This window comes from Moschus berezovskii, chromosome 5 (genome assembly GCF_049115385.1).
Source record: "Moschus berezovskii isolate FMDL1 chromosome 5, NW_MosBer_1.0, whole genome shotgun sequence".
Lineage (NCBI taxonomy): Eukaryota > Metazoa > Chordata > Mammalia > Artiodactyla > Moschidae > Moschus > Moschus berezovskii.
The window spans coordinates 108,591,379-108,615,361 of NC_142464.1; the positions used below are offsets into that span (position 1 = coordinate 108,591,379).

Here is a 23,983-nt window from a genome sequence, read left to right on the forward strand (position 1 = left end):
TGTGTCAATCTAGTTGGTAGATTGTATCAATATCAATACCCTGGTTGTGACATTGCACTAGAAAAAATGAAAAAAAAAAAGTCACTAGTCATGACCCCATGGACTATAGCCCACCAGGCTCCTCTGTCCGTGGAATTCTGCAGGCAAGAATACTGGAGTGGGTTGCCATTTCCTTCTCCAGTGGATCTTCCCAACCCAGGAATCAAACCTGGGTCTCCTGCATTGTAGGTAGACTCTTTACCAACTGAGCCACCAGGGAAGACAGATATAGCACTACACTTTTGCAAAATGTCCCCACTGAGAAAGCTGGGTAAGAGGTACATGGGATCTCTCTATATTATTTCTTATAACTGCACATGAATTGACAGTTATCTCAATAAATATTTCAATTAAAAAATAAAAACAAAAGGTTCTTGTCATGGAGGTAGTACTCAGAGACTGGCCTGAGGAAGAACCAGATTTACTCTCAAATACCTCTTTGTAGCTTCATCACCATAATACCTAAGCATTCATGTGGACACCGTCTTTTCATCATAAATGAGAAGGTCATACTGTTGAACTGTAATCCATCCATTGATTTATGGTCCCAAGTTCCTCCAAGGATTTTCACAAATGCCTGTGATGTTTTCCAGTGCTGGACTTTGCATTTGGATCTGTGACTTAGATGACAGATGTGTGAAATCATATGTAGCCAGACAAATCCCAGGTGATAATACATTTGAGGGGACTCAAGCAGTGATGGATTAAGGCCCAATCAACCAGATCAGCTAATCTGAGCCCTCTTCAGTGACACTGGCCCTGATGCTTTAAAGGGGCACTCCCCAAAAAATTACTTTCCAGAAATAATACTTTATGTTCTGCATCTCATCCTATAGTTCTTCCTCTTTTACTGTAAATCCTGATTCCATTGGAGAAGCCCTGCATGTTTCTAGAGAACAGATTATTATGCCTGGGATTAACATCTGCCTCTATTGACATGTTAACTTTGCATTTAAAATCTCATATTCCAAGTAGCAATGGAATTACTAGGGTTGTCAGTTTGACTGATCCTTAACCATTTTTGAAAGCCTGACAGGAAGTGGCGCGGCCGCGGAGGGGCTTGGAGCACGGCGGCGAAGGGGGCTGGAGCATGGCCGCGGAGGGGCCTGGAGCACGGCGGCGGGACCTGGAGCGGGAGCAGCGGCAGCGGCGGCGGCGGCGGTGGTGGCTGGAGGTGGCGGCGGCGGCGCACTGGAGTCAGCCATGGCAAAGCAGTGCGACTCGGTGGAGTGCCCTTTTTGTGATGGGTTGACCAAATAGAGAAGCTCGCTAAAATAGGCCAAGGCGCCTTCGGGGAGGTGTTTAAGGCAAAGCACCGCAAGAGCGGCCAAAAGGTGGCCTTGAAGAAGGTACTGATGGAGAAGGAGTAAGAGGGGTTCCCCATTACAGCATTACAGGAGGTCAAGATCCTCCAGCTTCTAAAACACGAGAATGTGGTCAACTTGATTGAGATCTGTCGAACCAAAGCTTCCCCTTATAACCGCTGCAAAGGCAGTATATACCTGGTGTTTGACTTCTGCGAGCATGATCTTGCCGGGCTGCTGAGCAATGTCTTAGTCAAGTTCACACTATCTGAGATCAAGAGGGTCATGCAGATGTTGCTTAACGGCCTCTACTACATCCACAGGAACAAGATCCTGCACCGGGACATGAAGGCGGCCAACGTGCTCATCACCCGCGATGGGGTTCTGAAGCTGGCGGACTTTTGGCTGGCCCAGGCCTTCAGCCTGGCCAAGAACAGCCAGCCCAACCGCTACACCAACCGTGTGGTGACCCTCTGGTACCGGCCCCCAGAGCTGTTGCTCGGGGAGCGGGACTGTGCCCCCCCATTGATCTGGGGTGCTGGGTGCATCATGGCGGAGATGTGGGCCCGCAGCCCCATCTTGCAGGGCAACACGGAGCAGCACCAGCTCGCCCTCATCAGCCAGCTCTGTGGCTCCATCACCCCCGAGGTGTGGCCAAATGTGGACAAGTACCAGCTGTTTGAGAAAGTGGAGCTGGTCAAGGGTCAGAAGCGGAAGGTGAAGGTCAGGCTGAAGGCCTACGTGCGAGACCCCTACGCATGGACCTCATTGACAAGCTGCTGGTGCTGGATCCCGCCAAGCGCATCGACAGTGATGACACCCTCAACCATGACTTCTTTTGGTCTGACCCCATGCCCTCGGACCTGAAGGGCATGCTGTCCACCCACCTGACATCATGTTGGAGTACCTGGCACCTCCACGCCGGTACTGGAGGTACTGGGCAGTCCACCAACCAGAGCCGGAATCCCGCCACCACCAACCAGATGGAGTTTGAGAGCGTCTTCTGAGGGCCGGCTGCTGTTGCTTCTCCTTAGGGCCGTGGTTTTGGTTTTTTTTCTTCTGCTCTGTGACTTGCACCGTGGAGATTTTGGGGCATGTGAGTTTTTCCTCTAGCGCATATTTTATTTAATCCGCACCCTGAGCATCCGGCACCAACCAAGCAGACTGGAGTAAAACTTTGGCGGAGAATCCAGGAAGGCACCTGAGCTGCCTCACCTTGTTCCCTGGCTTGGCGGTGATGCCCAGAGGGTCTCCCTTTACCTTAGGACAGGACTGGGTTGGGGGAAGGCATGCCCCACTGGTGACTCTGAGAGACCCCAGCATGCTGGGAGGAGGAGACTGGTCCCTCACCTACCCTGACCCTCCCTGGGGGATGAGAAACTTCTGTGGGGCACAGAACCAGCCTCAGGAATGGGAACAGGCTGCTCTCAGCCTAGCCCTCAGAACCTCTGAGGCCAACAGAAGCTCTTGGTTTCTTCGATAGGACAGTTTTATTGTGTTGATTTTGTTTGATTGTTCAGAGACATTCCTGGGTACAGGCTGGTCAGTTACAATTAAAGTTGACTCTTTTTCAGTTAAAAAAAAAAAGAAAGTCTGACTGTAAGGTCGGACCCTGGTGGCCTTCTTGGCTTCCCCTTCCCAGTGGCCATCTTGGCTCCTTCTTCTCCTCTTCATCTCCCAGCAGAGGGAAAAAGTCCCGCCAAACCGCTGAGGAATCTCTGACATAATAACCCTCTGCCGAGATCTACCCTCCTTCCTGACCTCCAGAGCGACCAACCTGGTCTCGCCACCTCGACTAGCTGACCATTCACAATCTCGCATTCCCGAGCTTTGCCTTATTTAGGCCTGTCCAGGTCACTCCAGTGTTCTTGCCTGGAGAATCCCAGGGACGGGAGAGCCTGGTGGGCTTCCATCTATGGGGTCACACAGAGTCGGACACGACTGAAGTGACTTAGCAGCAGCAGCAGGTTATATGATGTCACTTCCTGCCCCAAAGACATAAAAATTGCACTCTGCCTTTGTTCAGGGCAGAAATCCTCGTGGCCATTCTTGCGTAAGTGGGTTCTGCCCAAGAGCGCACTGCCAATAAAGCCTGTTACTTTCCCTTAGTGTCTGGGTTATTTCCTTACAGCTTGAGATGCCCGTTTTCGCGAACTTACACTGACAAACGTAGAAGCTACAAAGCCAAGGACTTAAATAATAACTTCTGAGATGCCAAAGGGTTCATTCCAAAGAAACCCAACAACTCACATTCAAAAGATATACAAAATCCCAGATTCCCTAGGAAGAAGCTAATATAAGAAGTTGACCCAGAATCCTTTCCCAAGAGTAAACCTTATAATGCCACGAGTAGGCTTGCTTTCAAAACAGTTGATCTCACATATACTTTTATGGAAATAGGAAGGAGGCAAGAAAAGTCATACCCCAGCATAGCAGTAAAAGACTACAACACAAGATAAAGAGCTAAGCAAAAAGAAAAAGCAAAGAGTGTTTTGAGTTCTTCCACAAAGATGCCTCAAATGCTGTATGATCCATGCACCTCCAGGGTGCTCCACTTAATTTCACAAAGGGAAGCGTCCACAATTTACTATTCTGTCATTCTTCTGGGCCTCTTATCTGATTTTTGCTGTGAAGACCAACTTTGGACAATATTTTTCTTTTCCACTGTTGACTGAAGTGTTTATCTAAAATAGTTCCCTGCCTCCACCACTGCATGCCAGCTGCGGGCCTCTAAAAAGGTCTGCCTGGCAGGCTCTGGAAAATGAAGATCACATTTGTAGCAAGGCTCTGATGTCATTTGTTATGTGGCATAAGCTTGAGAAGCACATCAAAGAGTATTCCTATCCATGTCTTTGATCTGAACTTGTTTCCTTACCTGACTTTCATTTCTACCCTGAAACCCCATTATGCTATTGTCCTTAGGCCATCTTAAAGATGACACTCCACCCCAGCACAGCATTCTAGTGGTTCACTAATCTAAAGCCCTTTTTAAAACAGACCTGCCTGTTTTAAATACACAGTGATGTATTTTCTTGGCTGAAATGAATAACACAAACTTTGGGCAGGAGGTTTCAAAGAGTAGGACCTCACCCTCGTAACTACATGGTGTCCCTCACCCCTCAGCCTACTCTTGTACTAAAACAAAACCAAAACATAAACAAAAAACAGCCAATAATGTAGCAATGAAGCTGAATTCTGGCCCATATTCCCAAGGACAATCAGAGTGAATGAAACAGAAATCAAGCAAAGGCAAGGAGAATATAAAACTTTCTCACCCATTTTGTCAATTTTGCTTCTATTTACAGGACTCTGTATGGAGTGTGTATGAAGGCAGATGTCTGTATTCTTCTGAGATGATATTAAGAAAAATAAAGCAGTGACTGGGAGCAAGTGTAATCATGTGAAGGGAACAAAGGTAAAATGTACAAGTAAAGTAAAATTATTCAGATTAAAAAATTTTAGAGAAATTGCCTGGTGGTTTAGTGGTTAAGACTTCATGTTTCCAGTACAAGGGGTGTGGATTTGATCCCTGGTCAAGGAACTAAGATCCTACATGCTGTCCAGTGAGGTCAAAAAATTTTTTTAACTGTTTTATTTTAAATATTCTCTAATCCAAGGGTCTGCAAACTGCAGACCAAAGGCCAAATCCAGCCTGCCACCTCTTCCATGCCCATCAGTCTATTCATTGTCTATGGCTGCTTTTGTTCCATGATGGAAGAATGAAGCAGTGATACCAGAGACAGAATGGTGCATAGCACCTAAAATAGTTACTATTTTGACTCTTTACAGAAAAATTTTGCCAGTCTCTTATCTAATCTTCAGAGGGGAACTCATTGTATTTAGAAATTGAATTATATTTGTACACTTTTACAGTCTTTGAATAACTCCATATTGAAACCCACAAATTTCTATGTTTTATATAGAAAAGAATGTGTGTAGGGGAGGGGGTGTCATGTGTACATGCACATGTGGATGTCCTCAAAATATAAAAGACACTTGCTAGGAGACCTTCCTGAATACTCAGAGGTGTTTCAGAGGGTCAGCTGTGGGATGATGCAAAGACTCCACTCAGAGCCAAGAGCTGGAAGACAGAGTGGCCATGACGTCACTTGGGACAAGACATTATCCTCCACTTTCTCACCTTTGGAATGGGAATCCTTATGCCTACCTCTTAGGGTTGTGGAAATCAAGTGAAATTATCTCCGTGTGTAAAGCCTTTGTTAAGCCATAAGTTACAAAAATCTAAGTTGTTGTTATTATGCAATATCTTGAATGCTTGCCATATAAATGTGATATTCTGAGCCAGTTGGGTGTCTCAGCCAATTGATTCATGCAGTCATCATTCTCCCTTAAGGTGAACTCCCTCCACGCCCTACAAGTTCTCTATATGCATCAAGGCACCATCTCAAAGAAAGCGTCATTTAAAATTAAGACGTCTGACTGTCGTACAGGGTGAAGTAAGTAAGAAGGAGAAAAACAAATATCATATATTAACCCATATATACGATATCTAGAAAAATGGCACAGATGATATCATTTGCAAAACAGAAACAGGGACACAGACACATAGAACAAACGGTATAGATACCAAGGGGAGAAGGCAGGGGATGAGATGAATTGGGAGATTGGGATTGATATACATATACATACACATCAAATATTAATAAATGACTAGTAAGAATCTACTGTATAGCTCAAGGAACTTAACTCAGTGCTCTGTGGTGACCTAAATGGGAAGGAAATCCAAAAAAGGGGATATGGCTATACATATAGCTGATTCACTTTGCTGTTCAGTAGAAGCTAACACAACATTGGAAAGCAACTCTACTCCAATATCACCTCAATAAAAATTAATTTAAAAAAAAGAAGTCCAAGACCAAGGACCACCACATGGGATGCTTGGTCCAGGTCCACATCTGGAGCAATTTCAAAGTAATCTTCATCAAAGTTCGCCATTTCCTCCCACCGTCACTTGCAGTTCTTTCTTCAATGTTTAAGTCTCTGACGTGTCCTCCCTTAGCTGTTTGAAGCTCCTTTCGTACCTGTCTGCTCTCCCTCCCTCTCTCCCCACTGTCCCCCTTCAATCCCACCCCAGTCCCCTTTGATCCTTTGCTCATTTCTAATTCTGAAGGCCCTTGGAGAAAGGGGGAGGGGAGGGAAACAAAAGGTTAATTTTCTCCAGCCGGCCCAGGCCGACTTAATGTAACAGAAGGCAGCAAATTGTATTGATTTAGTGACATGCAACTGTCCAGAAAGAGCTATTTATACATTATTCAGGACAAACACTGTCATAATGGACAAACAGCAGCAGCATCTGGGATGTTAATGTCTACAAATAAGATTATTCTTTGAAAGGATTAGGATGAAGCATTTTGTGTAATTAGATTTCTCCGTTTCAGGAATGAATTGCCTTTTAGCAGTAAAAGCTGTCACTGAGGGAGCCATTAGCTCCTTATAACTGAATTAAATGCATAATTAGTGACATGATCACATTAGGATTTGTTTCATTTTTAACTAATCTGAGGGGGGCGGCGGGGGAGGGAGGAGGCTCGGGGAGCAGGAGGCGGTGCCATTTCCAGGTCACTGCGGCCCTTCCTCGACTGGGATAGGCCTCAGCTGGTGTGCTGAAGTTGGTAAAAGTCAGGCGTGTGTGAATCAGGGCCCAGGCCTCGCCACGGCGACGGCCGGGCTATTCATCACTGGGTGGTGGGTGACAGTGACTGATGGGCTAGGCCCGGGCCTGGCACTTCACCAGTACAAGAATCATACGAGCCAGGGAGCAGAATGACAGCTGGAGCGCTGTGTCAAGTGGTGGAGAGACCAGAGCTATTAATAATGTGTGCCACAGGATCTCGGGCGCGAGAAAACAATGATTTAGACATTGGTGAGAATAAAGATTTTACATTTAGTCCAGGGGTGGCTCTCCTCCTTGGCACTTTGGAGAAGAAATCGCTATGCAATCAGCATGTATGAAAATCAGGCAATGAATACATTAGCGTCTGGCCAGTGAGGGAGGGGTGGTAGGTTTCAATCCTTGCATTGGCTAGAGATGCTGTTAATCCCATCCTCCTGACATCTCTGCAAATGCCTTGAGGTAGCAGGAGGGAGTGAGTCCAGAGACAATGAAGAGGCCTTTGCATCTGCTCACTCACTTGAGCCCTTCTGCTCTTCTTTGTTGAAAGTCCACACCGCTCAGCACCACTTTAGGTGCTGTAGGAGTGAAGAGGTGAGGACATTGTCTTTACCCTTGAGGAACTTAAGGGAGCTGAAAGGGAACTGGGACTCTGAGCTTGTATTGTTGGAAGGCACTGACATTTCTTTGCTTGAACGGACCCCTAGTTTTGTTACTTGGTCTAAAAGTTAGGTTGAGAAGGAACAAGGGGAGAATGAAGGAGGCGTGGTAAGGATGATTCCATTCAGGTCCCTCAAAATTAAGCAAGAGGTCCACCTGTAGAGGCAGGACTAGGGAACTAGTCCTGGGAGGAGAACGGTTATTGAGTTTATAGAGAAGCTACCTCCTGGCTGGGCCTGAACAGTCTGTTAATGGGGGCACTGGAAGTTTCTGGACATTAGCTTCCAGATAGCTTCAAGTCAAGAGTGATGGGGGTTTCTCCAAGGAGCAGAGGAATGGAGAGCGAGTTAAAAACTCCAATCCTTTCTTCCCCACCACTGAAGTCAACAGAATAACTTCACCTGGAGATCCATGATGACCGGGTTTACCAGCCCAGGGTCACCTTTTGATAGAGTCCATCTTGAAGCCAAGAAATAAATTAGAATCTGATGACTAGATGAATACACCCACAGATGTAAAGCCTGAGGACTATGATTAAGATGTGTTGCTAGAGAAAGAAAGATTTTGACTCATGATTGGCAAGGATAGTTATGAGAAAATGTCACTGATAACCATGATGATTCTGTAAGATGTCCTTTGTGACGTCCTAAGGGATGGCTGGGTTCTGTTAAACTCTTGTTAACCTTTGCTGTCCCATATCAAATCCTCTTAACTCATGGCTCAGCAAACATCAGCAACAGAAAAAGAAGCAGAGATCCTTATTCTTTAAAGAGACCATTTTGATATAACTTAAAATTTTAAAAGAGACTTCTGTGAATTGCTTGAGAAAATAACCTTCATAATGTTATGCCTGGGAAATGTATGTTAAAATTCACATATAACCTTTATATATTGGTGAGCATTAAGATTTCCTGTTCTTTGAGGCAAATATTGACCTTGACTTCACCTCGGTCAATATTTACCTCTTAGGTCAATAGATCTTGATGTTCACCTCAACAGAAGTCAATATCTACTTATTATCTCATTTCTATCTGTCAGGTAGCCGTGTGTAATCAGTAATGTGAATTTTCTTCCCTTATGCATTTCTTGAGGTTAAGATGGGATTAATTTTGGACCTTCTTCTTTCCATTTGCTAAATACCTTCTCCCCACAGGAGTTAATGGAAGTTTTGTATAGAATATTAACTATGTATTTTCATCTTCTTCATTGCTTTGTCTCTGCCACCCATCCCAAATGAAGGTAGTGTAAAATGTCATAATATGAGAACCTCATTCATTTATTCAACAAGTATTTATTGTCCACCATATATCTGGCATCAAGATACATGCTGAGTATACAGTCAAGATGTAGCTGGACATGATTCTTGCCCTCAGGAAGCTGACTGTCAAGTGTGTGCATGTGTGCTAAGTCACTTCAGTCCTGTCTAATTTTGTGTGACCCCATGGACTGTAGCCCACCAAGCTCCTCTGTCCATGGGATTCTCTAGGCAAGAATACTGGGGTTAGGGTACCATTCCCTTCTCCAGGGGATCTTCCCAACCCAGGGATCAAACCCGGGTCTCTTACATCACCTGCATTGGCAGGCAGGTTCTTACCACTAATACCACCTGGGAAGCCCATTGTCAAGTGCAGTACTTACTAAATCCCAATTGTGGGTGCCAGACAGGCTATAGTTGCATTACCAGAAGATGCACAGAAAGCATCCATATACCCAATGGTGTGCTGAATGGACCTTTGAAGAAGGGAGAAAGAAGGTCCCAATTTGTTGAATTTTCTGATTTTCATAGTATAAATAGCCCAAGCAGCATCAGTTTCCAGCAACCAGTATGAAGTTACTGATAAAGAATGGGAAGATATGCACAGGATCACAATTCCATTCACACAGGCTCCAGCACAACCCAGCTGCTCTTCATCCAGGTGTATTCACTGTTAGCACATCTTTGGTTTAGTATTTGTATGCCATTCTCCTCCTTCTCCTCCTCTGACTCTTCCTTTTTCTTTTCTCTTTCTCTTACTCTCTGCATAATATTTTGGGGAGGGGACAACTTTTAAACACACATATTCCAAACCCCCAAATCAATAAAGCTGCAGTGGAGATTCAGGATGCATGGAAAATTCCACAGGTGACACTAATGAATGGCCAGACTAAGGAACTGGCCCAGTCTGGAAGACATCGTACCATTTTACTTATTCAGTTCTGAAATTCAGAGCCTCACAGATTTTATCTAGACCTTTATCGAAGGAGAAAGCAAATGAACTTCCCTGAATTCTTTCACCATGAGCTGACACCCTGGCCTTCTATCCACCTTTTGCTTGTTCTAATTTTTATGGGAATATAGTTGATTTGGGCTTCCCTGGTGGTGCAGCTGGTAAAGAATCCACCTGCAATGCAGGAGACCTAGGTTCGATTCCTGGTAAATGGCTACCCACTCCAGTACTCTGGCCTGGAGAATTCCATGGACTGTATAGTCAGAGGGGTCACACAGAGTCGGACACAACTGAGTGACTTTCACTTACTCACTTGTAGTTGATTTACAATTTCATGTTAGGTTCAGGTGCTGGCTTAAAAAATATTCACAACCTAAAAATTGAGAGTTATGTTTTATTCAGTGGGAGTTGTTAGGACTTCAGGCCCAGTAGACAGTATCTCAAGTAACCCTGAGAGAAGAGAACTGCTCTGAGTAGGGGAGGTGAGGAGCCAGGTTATATAGAGGTTTTGCAACAAGGGCAGCCAGTCTGAAATGAAAAGATTATTGTTAATTACAGAAAACCAGCTATCTCAAGTTAAGGAATTTAGCACGTTTCTGTGTATGGGAAGATGCAAGAGTCTGGGCTTACTGAAATCACGCCTTTGACTTGCACCTGGCTGTCTGGGGCCAGAATCCTGTGTTTTCACATCCTGAGTTTCCTTTCCTCAGGGCTGGCTGTAGGGAGTGGCTGTAGTCTGATGTCTGCTAGAGAGCTGGTATTCTTCTCCTTCCCGAGTTTCCTTAGGACGCACAGGCTCACCCTGGAGGGCTGCAATCTGATGACTGTCATCTTTGCTTACTGATATGGCAGGAAATATTCCAATTCTCACAGGTGGACAGCAGAGTGAATCGGTTATACATATAAACACATCCACTTTTTTTTTTTAAAGATTCTTTTCCCCTATAGGCCAATAGAGGGCATTGAGTAGAGCTCCCTGTGCTATACAGTAGGTCCTTATCAGTTATCTGTTTTATATACATCAGTGTGTATATGTCAGTCCCAATCTCCCAGTTTATCCCTCCCCCTCCTTATCCCCTTCCTTAATCATAAATTTGTTTCTACATTCAAGACTCGACTCTACTTCTTGCACATGGTTTTAATGTTTGATTTTTCATGACCTAACCCTCACCAGATCGTTCTCCAGAAAATCTAATTTTAACTTTTCCTTCTTCACTCTATTCATGTAGAAAAATTACTCCAAAAGGCTCTGCACCTAGCCAGCATGACAAGACTCTAACTATAAACTGAAAGTAGTACATGAGGGAATAAGATATAGTCAGCTGTTTGAATGATCAAGGAATGCCTTTAAATCATTGATAAAGAACCTAAGGATGGGCTTGGATGTTTTTAAAGCTTGTTCATTTACTCCTGGGAATGCTTTTGTAACTTCTGGATAAATTTAGCTGTTAAACTCTCTCTTAATTTATGTTCCAGTTAACATATCTGTTTCCAAGACTGCTCAAACTGTAATTATAGTTACGAAATTGTAGTTATATGGCAGCCTGAACAAGAGGGGAGTTTGGAGAAGAATGGATGCATGCATATGTACGGCTGAATCCCTTTTGCTGTTCACCTGAAACTATCACAACATTGTTTGCTAACTGGTTATATCCCAATACAAAATAAAGGGCTTCTCTTGTGGCAAAGCTGGTAAAGAATCCGCCTGCAATGCTGGAGACCTGGGTTTGACCCCTGAGTTGGGAAGATCCCTTGGAGAAAGGGAAAGGCTACCCACTCCAGTATTCTGACCTGGAGAATTCCATGAACTATAGAGTCCATGGGGTCGCAAAGAACTGGACACAACTGAGTGACTTTCACAATACAAAATAGAAAGCTTTAAAAAAGGAAATTGAACTGTTGACTTTCCCCATGAGAGCATTCAGCCACAACCTAATGATGGATACACTGTTTTGATGAAGCACTGGGATGAAGAGTAGTGCTGATCTGTAACATCACTAGGCTGCCAGGTAGATGGGTCCTTTGAACAGCAGGATCCAACCAGCATTGTACTCATCTGCCTTGCAGGAATGCCTCAGAGCAGCACAGTTTTGAGGAAGGGCGGAGGTTTACTGTTCTGAAAGACTTGCCAGCAATCCACCTACTCGCTATGTCATCTCAAAAAAGTTGCTCAACCTCTTGAATCTCCATTTTTCATTAATAAAATTATAATAATACGCCTCTCATATTTTTGTTGTGAGGATTAAGTGAGATATAAATAAATCAATTAACATAATCTGATGAATGAAAGAACTCTGCCCACTACCGCTGCAACCACCACTCACAGAATGATCACAGTGATGACAGTCTTTTATCTATATTTTAATGTATCACATATATGCACACATACTACACACACACAAATACACAAATACCCCTTTATAAAGTAGAAATTTTAAAATGGAGGGGACTTCCCAGGTGGCACTATTGGTAAAGAACCCACCTGCCAATGCAGGAAACACAAGAGACATGGGTTTGATCCTTGGGTTGGGAGGATGCTGTGGAGGAAAAAATGGCAACCCACCCTGGTATTCTTGCCTGGAGAATCCCCATGGACAGAAGAGCCTGGCAGGCTACTTTCCATAGGGTCACAAAAGCCATGCATGACTGAAACAACCCAGCACAAAAATGGAGAGTGACGAAGAAATAATGGTGACGATGATGACAATGATTTAAAAAAAAAAAAGAGGATGAGTAGAAAGGGGAGTTTATAGCAACAAAAAATACCTGTTTGTCATTGACAGAACCGATTCATCACTTGGTAAAATGTGTGTTGGAAAGCTATCACAATAGTTAATCATTGAAATACTATTGGAAATAGAATTCAAAATTTTTAGAAAAGAAGTTAATTCTGTCTGTTTACTTTCAAAAACCAAGATGATAGATATTTTCTCTAGGAGTAAAGATTATTATGGGCTTCCAGGAGGCACAGTGGTAAAGAATCCGCCTGCCAATGCAGGAAATGCAAGAGATGAGAGCTCAATCCTTGGGTCGGGAAGATCCCCAGAAGTAGGAAACGGTAACCCACTCCAACATTCTTGCTTGGAAAATTCCACGGTTAGAGGAGCCCAGTGGTCTGCAGTCCATGGGTCGCAAAGAGTCAGACACAACTGAGCACACACAAAGATAACTTTATGAAAATTTAAATCTCTAGGAAACAACCCCCCTGAAATTTCTCACTTAATTAGGCTAACAATGCCCAGTTTTGAACACCAACCAAATGAAGCCATATCAAGTCTTTTTCATCCTGGTATTTGCAAAGAGGAAGTACTAATATAGAAATGTAGTTTCTGTGAATAAAACTTAGATTCATTCAAAAACATCATAATATTATTTGTACTTTCCCAGAAACAGTCTAATATATATGTACAGTTGACCCTTGAATAAGCCAGGCATTTAAGGCACTGACCCCCACAAAGTCAAAAATCCATGTACAACTTTTGACCCCCTAAAACTTAACTATTAATAAAATGCTATTGGTGAGAAGACTTACCTATAGCATAAAAAGGCAATTAAGATACATTTTGTATATATACATATATTCTGTATTCTGAAAATAAATTAAAGAAAGGAAATGTTATTAAGAAAATCAAGCATGAGTGCTAACTCTGACTCTTTGCATAGCATCACACATGATTTTCTTAATAACATTTCCTTTTTCTAGCTTAATTTAAGAGTACAGAATATATATACAAAATATGTCTTTATCAACTTTTTACATTATAGGTAAGTCTTCTCATCAATAATATGTACTTGTTGGAAAAGATTTGCATATTAATGGACTCATTCAAGTACAAATCCATGTTGTTCAAGAGTCAGCTGTATATTCACTTGGCATGGTTATGGCTGTTTAAAGTTCAATATTAAGCTCCAAACCAAGTTCTGCAAAGAAACCCTAAAGCCTGCATCTCTCAGAGATTCCTCTCCTGTAGACCCCAGGAGGGCTCTCTTTTCACAAACCCTCAAAAACTGAAGTGGTAAGGTGTTTACAGAAATGAGCTCAGCCTTGTACGTGATCTGCTTCTGGCTTAGATGACTCTTCCACTCAGAAGGGACTCAGGTATTGTAGACACTGCTGTGAACGAACCGTTCTCCCTCTCTGGCTCGCTTCATTTACCTAGAGAGGTAAATAACAGGCACCACAGAAGTTCCCAGCTGCTTTTCACTGTCTTATTACTTTATTTTCCATCTCAGATGTACAATATAGAATTCAGTCAAAAGAAAAACAGCTTCCAGCTCATTTCCAATAAAGATCTGTTAAGTCCGCCACAGTTAAAATGGTGATCATTTCAGTTTTAAACTGACTGTGACGAAAATCAATAGATCTCCTTCACCTCTGAAAAACTGGGTTCAGATCTGAATTTGCTCTCTAGTGAAATCAATTTGGAGGCCTCTTAACCCAGTGTCTGGGAACCACTGATCCCCATCACACAATCACCCTGTTGCTTTATTCAGCCTGGTTGCCTTTACGCGAGACAGACAAAGGATCATAGGTGAGAAAAAAGCCAAGATGGGGTTGAGAATGAAAGTTGACTTAGGAGAAGTCTGATAGCCACCCCTCAGGTGACAGGAATGCTTCACAGGGTGGAGTTTAGATGAGGAGGACAAAGAATGGCAGGACATTTCATATCTTGTGGTCAGCATTCATATTTCTATATATAGAGCTTCTCTCTCTTATGCTGATTCTGGGTATGCTGCCGGTTTCCCTTTCTCTTATGAAATTGAAATGAAATTGACACTTAAAAATTCACAATGAAAGTAAGACTAGGGGGATGTCCTGGTGGTCCAGTGCCTGGGACTCCCAAGGCAGAGGAGACTGGGTTGTATCCGTGGTCAGGAAACTAAATCCTCCATGTTGCAACTAAAGATCCTGCATGGCACAGCTAGAACCTGGTGCAGCCAAATACATAAATATCAGTTCAGTTCAGCCGCTCAGGCGTGTCCGACTCTTTGTGACCCCATGGACTGCAGCACGCCAGGCTTCCCTGTCCATCACCAACTCTCGGAGCTTGCTCAAACTCATGTCCATCGAGTCGGTGATACCATCCAGCCATCTCATCCTCTGTCGTCCCCGTCTCCTCCCACTCTCAATCTTTCCCAGCATCAGGGTATTTTCTAATGAGTCAGCTCTTCGCATCAGGTGGCCATAGTATTGGAGTTTCAGCTTCAGCATCGTCCTTCCAATGAATATTCAGCACTGATTTCCTTTAGGATGGACTGGTTGGATCTCCTTGCTTTCCAAGGGACTCTCAAGAGTCTTCTCCAACACCACAGTTCAAAAGCATCAATTCTTCAGCGCTCAGCTTTCTTTATAGTCCAACTCTCACATCCATACGTGACTACTGGAAAAACCATAGCTTTGACTAGATGGACCTTTGTTGGCAAAGTAATGTCTCTGCTTTTAATATGCCATCTAGGTTGTTCATAGCTTTTCTTTCAAGGAGCAAGTGTCTTTTAATTTCATGGCTGCAGTCACCATCTTCAGTGATTTTGGAGCCGCCCAAAAAAAAAAGCCTGTCACTGTTTTCATTGTTTCCCCATCTATTTGCCATGAAGTGATGGGACCAGATACCATGATCTTAGTTTTCTGAATGTTGAGTTTTAAGACAACTTTTTCACTCTCCTCTTTCACTTTCATCAAGAGGCTTCTTAGTTCTTCTTCGTTTTCTGCCATAAGGGTGGTGTCATCTGAGGTTATTGATATTTCTCCCTGCAATCTTGATTCCAGCTTGTGCATCATCCAGCCCAGCATTTCGCATGGTGTACTCTGCATATAAGTTAAATAAGCAGGGTGACAATATGCAGCCTTGATGTACTCCTTTCCCAATTTAGAACCAGTCTGTTAGTCCATGTCCAATTCTAACTGTTGCTTCTTGACCTGCATACAGATTTCTGAGAAGGCAGGTCAAGTGATCTGGTATTCACATCTCTTTAAGAATTTCCACAATTTCTGTGATCCACACAGTCAAAGGCTTTGGCATAGTCGATAAACCAGAAGTAGATGTTTTTCTGGAACTCTTTCTTTTTCAATTATCTAACAGATGTTGGCAATTTGATCTCTGGTTCCTCTGCTTTTTCTAAATCCAGCTTGAACATCTGGAGGTTCACATTAATAATAATAATGTAAGACTAGATACTGAAAGCAAAATTTTAAAAAATCTATAGTTCCTATTTAGAATTTTAAGTCTTCAAAAACCAAAAGTTTAAAACATGAGCAATATCCAAATTCAACCAGGTGTTCATGTGACAAACATGTTCTGACTTGGTTTTTTTTTTTGTTACTGACATGCTCAGTATAAAATATATAAAATATAAAGATGCCTATGGTAATTCTTTTTTTTTGACAGAGTTATTGGCCATTATTACCAATGTTGAACATGTAGATATTTTCAATTAGGTTATTCTTTAAAATATTTTGTTAATTTTGAAATTTGGGGATTCAGCTTTTCAGGACAGTAAAGAATTGAACTTTACTTCTTGTGAAAATTATGCTTTGGATCTGTAGTCAATGGCTAAGCCAATAGAGATTATATTTCTTTTTAATAATAATAAAATGTGAGCTGAAACTTATAGCTTTAATCCACTTTTTTGCAATTCTTTCATTCATATACTTTAAGCATAATCATTATTGAATTTCTTTTACTGACTCAAAGTCACCGAAGTATTGTGCTGGGCAATAAAATCATTTGGGTTTTTCTATACTATGTAACAGAAAACCCAAACAAACTTTTGGCCAATCCAAAGCTCTCTTGCCTCAGGGTCTTTTCATGTGCCGTTCCCTGGGGCTCTCCATTCTTCTCCCTTCTGCATCTTCACCTAACCCATACACACCTACTCCTTTCCTTTTCTATTTTAAGTATATAATTGAATAACTGTTAGTAAATTTATGGACTTGTACAACCAGCACCAAAATCCAGCTTTAGAACATTTTGATCATCCCCAAAGGATCCTATGGACTAGTTTGCAGCCACTCCTAGCTCCAGGCAACCTGCTTTGTGTCTCTTCCTTCTGGGGTTTTTCATACAAACAGAATCACACAATATGTGGTCTTTTGTGTCTGACTTCTTTCACTGGAGTAATTCTGACTTCCTAGAATGAGTTACAAAGTCTTCCTCCCCTTCTATTTTCTAGAAAAGTTTGTGAAGGATCGATGTTATCTATTCTCTATATGTTTGATGAAATTCATCTGTGAAACCATCTGTGTCAGGACTTTTTCCTTGTGGGAATGTTTTTAGTATAATTCAATCTCTTTACCTTTTATAGGTCTATTCAAACTTTCTATCTTTTCTGAGTCAGTTTTGGTAGTTTGTGTCTAAGAATTTGACCATTTCATCCAAGTTTTTTAATATTGATATAAAGTTACTCATAGGATTCTCTTTCAATTCTTTTTATTTCTGCAAGGATACTAGTGATGTCCCCTTTTACATGCTTGATTTTCTTTTTTTTTTTTTAATTTCTGTACATTTGTAGACTTAACAAAATTTCTTTCCATTGTTGATTTTCAATTTAACTTCGTTAGATCAGAGAACATATTTGATACAATTTTTATTTGTCAATTATACCTCAATAAAGCTGGAAAACATGATGAGAATGACTCATCAAACAAAGAATATCAATAAAGAGATAGAAGTTATTTTTAAAAGAACCAGATGGAAATTTTATTTATTTAAGGTATGTATGTGATCCCCTGGAGAAGGGAATGGAAACCCACTACAGTATTCTTGCCTGGAGAGTTCCATGAACAGGGGAACTTCGTGGGCTATAGTTCATGGAGTCACAAAGAGTTGAACATAACTGAGCAACTAACACACACATACATGTGATAAGGTAATATTTGCATACATTGTAAAATGATCATTCCAATCAAGTTAATTAACACATACATCACTTCACATTGTCACTTTTTTTTTTTTAAACCAGGGACTGCAGATGGTGACTGCAGCCATGAAATCAAAAGACAGTTGCTTCTTGGCAGGAAAGCTATGACAAACCTAGACAGTGTGTTGAAAAGCAGAGACATTTCTCTGCTGACAAAGGTCCATATAGTCAAGACTATGGTGTTCCCAGTGGTCATGTGTGGTTGTGAGAGGTGGACTGTTAAGAAGGCAGAGCACCAAAGAATTGATGCCTTCAAACTGTGGTGCTAGAGAAGACTCCTGAGAGTCCCTTGGACAGCAAGGAGATAAAATCAGTAAATCTAGAGGGAAATCAACCCTGAATACTCATTGGAAGGGTTGGAAGGAACTGATGCTGAAGCTCCAGTATTTTAGTCATCTGATGTGAAGATCCAACTCATTGGAAAAGTCCCTGATGCTGGGAAAAATTGAGGGCAGAAAGAGAAGAGGGCATACGAGGATGAAATGGCTGGGTGGCATCACCAATGCAGAGGACATGAATTTGGACAAACTTCGGGAGATGGTGAGGGACAGGGAGCCTGGCATGCTGCAGTCCATGGGGTCGCAAAGAGTCAGACACGACTGGGTGATTGAACAGCAACAAGAAGGGCTGGGGGAAATGGGAAGATGTTTGTCAAAGGGTACAAACTTTCAGTTATAAGATGAAAAAGCTCTGGGTATCTAATGTACAACAATGGTTACTAGAGTTAACAAGACTGAGATTTAATATTGCAATACATACTTGAAATTTGCTTAAAAGGTAGAACTCTAGTGTTTCCTGTCATTCTTTAAGCATAGTTTCCTTTACTTCTCTGAGCATATTTACAATGACAGAGGGCTATGTTTACTAAGTCCAATACCTAGACACTCTCAGAGATGGTTTCTGCTGACTGCTTTTTCCCCTTCTGTGTATACCACACTTTCCTATTTCTGGGTCCATCTCATAATTATTTGGGGGGAAAATCTAGGCATTTTTGATAGAGTAGCAGCTCTAGATTCTGATTATTCCCAAAGAATTATGGTTTGATTAGTGACTAATACTGCAGAGCCTGTCTTCCCAGGAGCGTGCAGCTGAGTTTGTTATTGTTATTATTTAAAATTATTTTTATATTTAAGCCTAAAAGTTGTTCATCAATCAGCTTAACTTAGTCATCAGTCAATGTCTGGTCAAAAGTTGAGCTTAAACACCTTGAGCCAGTAAAATTTTCACCCTTCAGTAACAGAACTGTGTATGAGTTAGGGAATCTATTCAAAATTCAGTCAGTTTAACCTGCTTTTGCTTTTTGCTGGTATTCCATGTTTCCTCAGAGCATGTTCTAGACCTCACTTGGAGTCAGGACCGGTAGAGGGCTAGGTTTCCTCCAGTCTCTTTTGAGAATATGCGCTGCTTTTTTACAAATATGCATCCTTCGCGGCGCAGACGCGAGAGACGCCGGCCCCGGCGGCGCAGACGCGAGAGACGCGGGCCCCGGCTCAACCAACCAGGCAAAGAGGCGCAGCCGATTGGAGCTACCCGACGCCTGAGGCCAGGCCCAGCGGCCGAGAGGAGCTGACCCACGTCCAACAGGGGGTGGCTGCGCGGGCTCAGGAGGGCCGAGAGGATCTACTCCACATTCAAGGTCAGGAGGGGCGGCCTTGAGGAGATACCCTTCATCCAAGGTAAGGTATAGTGGCTGCAGTTTGCTGGAGCGGCTGTGAAGAGATTTTCCACGACCAAGGTAAGAGAAATCCAAATAAGACGGTAGGTATTGCGAGGGGGCATCAGAGAGCAGACACACTGAAATCATAATCACAGGAAACTAGTGGATCTGATCACGTGGACCACAGTCGAACGTGGTCCACTGGAGAAGGGAATGGCAAACCACTTCAGTATACTTGCCTTGAGAACCCCATGAACAATATCAAAGGGCAAAATGATAGGATACTGAATGAGGAATTCCCCGAGTCGGTAGGTGCCCAGTATGCTACTGGAGCTCAGTGGAGAAGTAACTCTAGAAGGAGTGAAGGGATGGAGCAAAAGCAAAACCAATACCCAGTTGTGGATGTGACCGGTGATAGAAGCAAGGTCCGGTGCTGTAAAAAGCAGTATTGCATAGGAACCTGGAATGTTAGGTCCATGAATCAAGGCAAATTGGAAGTGGTCAAACAGGAGATGGCAAGAGTGAACGTAGACATTCTAGGAATCAGTGAATTAAAATGGACTGGAATGGGTGAATTTAACTCAGATGACCATTATATCTACTACTGTGGGCAGGAATCCCTTAGAAGAAATGGAGTAGCCATCATGGTCAACAAAAGAGTCTGAAATGCAATACTTGGATGCAATCTAAAAAACGACAGAATGATTTCTGTTCGTTTCCAAGGCAAACCATTCAATATTACAGTAATCCAGGCCTATGCCCCAACCAGTAATGCTGAAGAAGCTGAAGTTGAACGGTTCTATGAAGACCTACAAGACCTTTTAGAACTAACACCCAAAAAAGATGTCCTTTTCATTATAGGGGACTGGAATGCAAAAGTAGGAAGTCAAGAAACACCTGGAGTAACAGGCAAATTTGGCCTTGGAGCACGGAATGAAGCAGGGCAAAGGCTAATAGAGTTTTGCCAAGAGAACGCACTGGTCATAGCAAACACCCTCTTCCAACAACACAAGAGAAGACTCTACACGTGGACATCACCAGATGGTCAACACCAAAATCAGATTGATTATATTCTTTGCAGCCAAAGATGGAGAAGCTGTATACAGTTAGCAAAAACAAGACCAGGAGCTGACTGTGGCTCAGATCGTGAACTCCTTATTTCCAAATTCAGACTTAAATTGAAGAAAGTAGGGAAAACCACTAGACCATTCAGATATGACCTAAATCAAATCCCTTATGATTATACAGTGGAAGTGAGAAATAGATTTAAGGGACTAGATCTGATAGATAGAGTGCCTGATGAACTCTGGACGGAGGTTTGTGACACTGTACAGGAGACAGGGACCAAGACCATCCCCATGGAAAAGAAATGCAAAAAAGCAAAATGGCTGTCTGAGGAGGCCTTACAAATAGCTGTGAAAAGAAGAGAAGCGAAAAGCAAAGGAGAAAAGGAAAGATATAAGCATCTGAATGCAGAGTTCCAAAGAATAGCAAGGAGAGATAAGAAAGTCTTCCTCAGCGATCAATGCAAAGAAATAGAGGAAAACAACAGAATAGGAAAAACAAGAGATCTCTTCAAGAAAATTAGAGATTCCAAGGGAACATTTCATGCAAAGATGGGCTCGATAAAGGACAGAAATGGTAGGGACCTAACAGAAGCAGAAGATATTAAGAAGAGGTGGCAAGAATACACAGAAGAACTGTACAAAAAAGATCTTCACGAGCAAGATAGTCACGATAACGTGATCACTGACCTAGAGCCAGACATCTTGGAATGTGAAGTCAAGTGGGCCTTAGAAAGCATCACTACGAACAAAGCTAGTGGTGGTAATGGAATTCCAGTTGAGCTATTTCAAATCTTGAAAGATGATGCTGTGAAAGTGCTGCACTCAGTATGCCAGCAAATTTGGAAAACTCAGCAGTGGCCACAGGACTGGAAAAGGTCAGTCTTCATTCCAATCCCAAAGAAAGGCAATGCCAAAGAATGCTCAAACTACCGCACAATTGCACTCATCTCACACGCTAGTAAAGTCATGCTCAAAATTCTCCCAGCCAGGCTTCAGCAATATGTGAACCATGAACTCCCAGATGTTCAAGCAGGTTTTAGAAAAGGCAGAGGCACCAGACATCAAATTGCCAACATCCGCTGGATCATGGAGAAAGCAAGAGAGTTTCAGAGAAACATCTATTTCTGCTTTATTGACTATGCCAAAGCCTTTGACTGTGTGGATCACAATAAACTGTAGAACATTCTGAAAGAGATGGGAATACCAGACCACCTGACCTGCCTCTTGAGAAACCTGTATGCAGGTCAGGAAGCAACAGTCAGAACTGTACATGGAACAACCGACTGGTTCCAAATAGGAAAAGGAGTGCGTCAAGGTTGTATATTGTCACCTTGCTTATTTAACTTATATGCAGAGTACATTATGAGGAACGCTGGGCTGGAAGAAGCACAAGCTGGAATCAAGGTTGCTGGGAGAAATATCAATAACCTCAGATATGCAGATGACACTACCCTTATGGCAGAAAGTGAAGAGGAACTCAAAAGCCTCTTGATGAAAGTGAAAGAGGAGAGTGAAAAGGTTGGCTTGAAGCTCAACATTCAGAAAACAAAGATCATGGCATCTGGTCCCATCACTTCATGGAAAATGGATGGAAAAACAGTGGAAACAGTGTCAGACTTTATTTTTTTGGGCTCCAAGATCACTGCAGATGCTGATTGCAGCCATGAAATTAAAAGACGCTTGCTCCTTGGAAGGAAAGTTATGACCAACCTTGATAATATATTAAAAAGCAGAGACATTACTTTGCCAACAAAGGTCCGTCTAGTCAAGGCTATGGTCTTTCCCGTGGTCATGTATGGAAAGCTGATCGCCGAAGAATTGATGCTTTTGAACTGTGGTGTTGGAGAAGACTCTTGAGAGTCCCTTGTACCGCAAGGAGATCCAACCAGTCCATTCTAAGGGAGATCGATCCTGGGTGTTCATTGGAAGGACTGATGCTAAAGCTGAAACTGCAATACTTTGGCCACCTCATGTGATGAGTTGACTCACTGGAAAAGACTCTGATGCTGGGAAAGTTTGGGGGCGGGAGGAGAAGGGGACGACCGAGAATGAGATGGCTGGATGGCATCACCGACTCTGTGGACATGAGTTTGAGTGAACTCCGGGAGTTGGTGATGGACAGGGAGGCCTGGCGTGCTGTGATTCATGGGGTCGCGGAGAGCCGGACATGACTGAGCGACTGAACTGAACTGAAACCACCAAGGATGTGGGAGAGCCTATTATGGCTACCTCATTTCCCCAGAACTCCATGCTGAATTTCTAGCTACTCTGCCAGTCCATTTCTTAGCCGTGATGTTGCTTAACCTGATGACAACCTCAAGTTAGCTGTGAAGCTGGTCTTTTCTGATTGTTTGCCCCTGAGATTGCTACTGTCTACAACAACATTTATTAAACACTTTAAATTTTATACTATGGGTTTTAAAATATTTATGTATTTGGCTGCACTGGGTCTTACTTGCAGACATGGGATCTTTAATTGTGACATGCAAATTCTTAGTTGCGGCACATGCGATCCAGTTCCCTGACCAGGGATTGGACTCAAGTCCCCTGCATTGAGAGCTCGGAGTCTTTAGCCACTGGACCACCAGGGGTGTAATATACTATAGATTTTTAAACTGTGCTCCATGGATCATCAAAGAAGGGCCTCATAGAATGTAGCTACAAACTGGAGAAAATCAAGTGAACTGATATCAGACCCCCTCTCTCTTTTCACCCCTGCTTTTGTATATTCGAGTTTACCATATTTTTAGTGGATCCATGGGGAAAAAAAAGATTTAGAAACCACTGTGGTGTATTATGTGAGTTAAATAATTGCTTGCACGTATCTCAAGCCCTTTATCATTTATACTGATACTTTTCTCTAAAGAATTTTTTTTCTATTGGATGCATTCATAGAATCCACTGAATTTGGCCCATTGCAGGTGAAGAGGCTAGCTGTCTCATTTTCTACATCTACCACGTTCCGTAGCCTACAGTGTTATCACAAAACAATATCCCTCTATAGAAAACATAGTGGGTAGGAGCGAAATAATTAAAATACCATAATTCCATTCTGTCTTTCACATTGAAATGGTACAAGTGAAAGAGAGGATGATGTCTGTTTAAATCTAATTTTATCTCACTGCCCAGTGCCTTAAGAAAAGAAAAACAAGTCCCCCATTATTCTGATAATAAAGAATGTTCTCTTAATTCCCTATTGTTATGTACAAGATTTAGTGCTTACTCTTTAATTTCAGTGTCAGAATGTGAACTGTAATTAATTTTCATAAAATGGAAAGCAATAAAGTCAAATATATTAAATGCTGGCTGTAGAGGTTGAGATTGTATAATTTACAATTAGGAATGGTGGGGAGGAAACAGCCCACACATTAAAGGAGTGATAACTCATCTTGACTTCAGCTTCAGAGATTGGGAGAGTGGTCAACATAGCTGCTTGAACAAAATCCCCAAATCTACGGGGGTGTTAGGAACCTTCTCAAGAAGGCCTATCAAACTTGATG

General features: G+C 42.5%; 1 pseudogene; it reads left to right on the forward strand.

Annotated features, from left to right (window-relative positions):
* Nucleotides 1-1,227: 1,227 nt before the first annotated feature.
* LOC129561918 (cyclin-dependent kinase 9 pseudogene) lies at nt 1,228-2,350 on the forward strand (annotated as a pseudogene).
* Nucleotides 2,351-23,983: the final 21,633 nt, after the last annotated feature.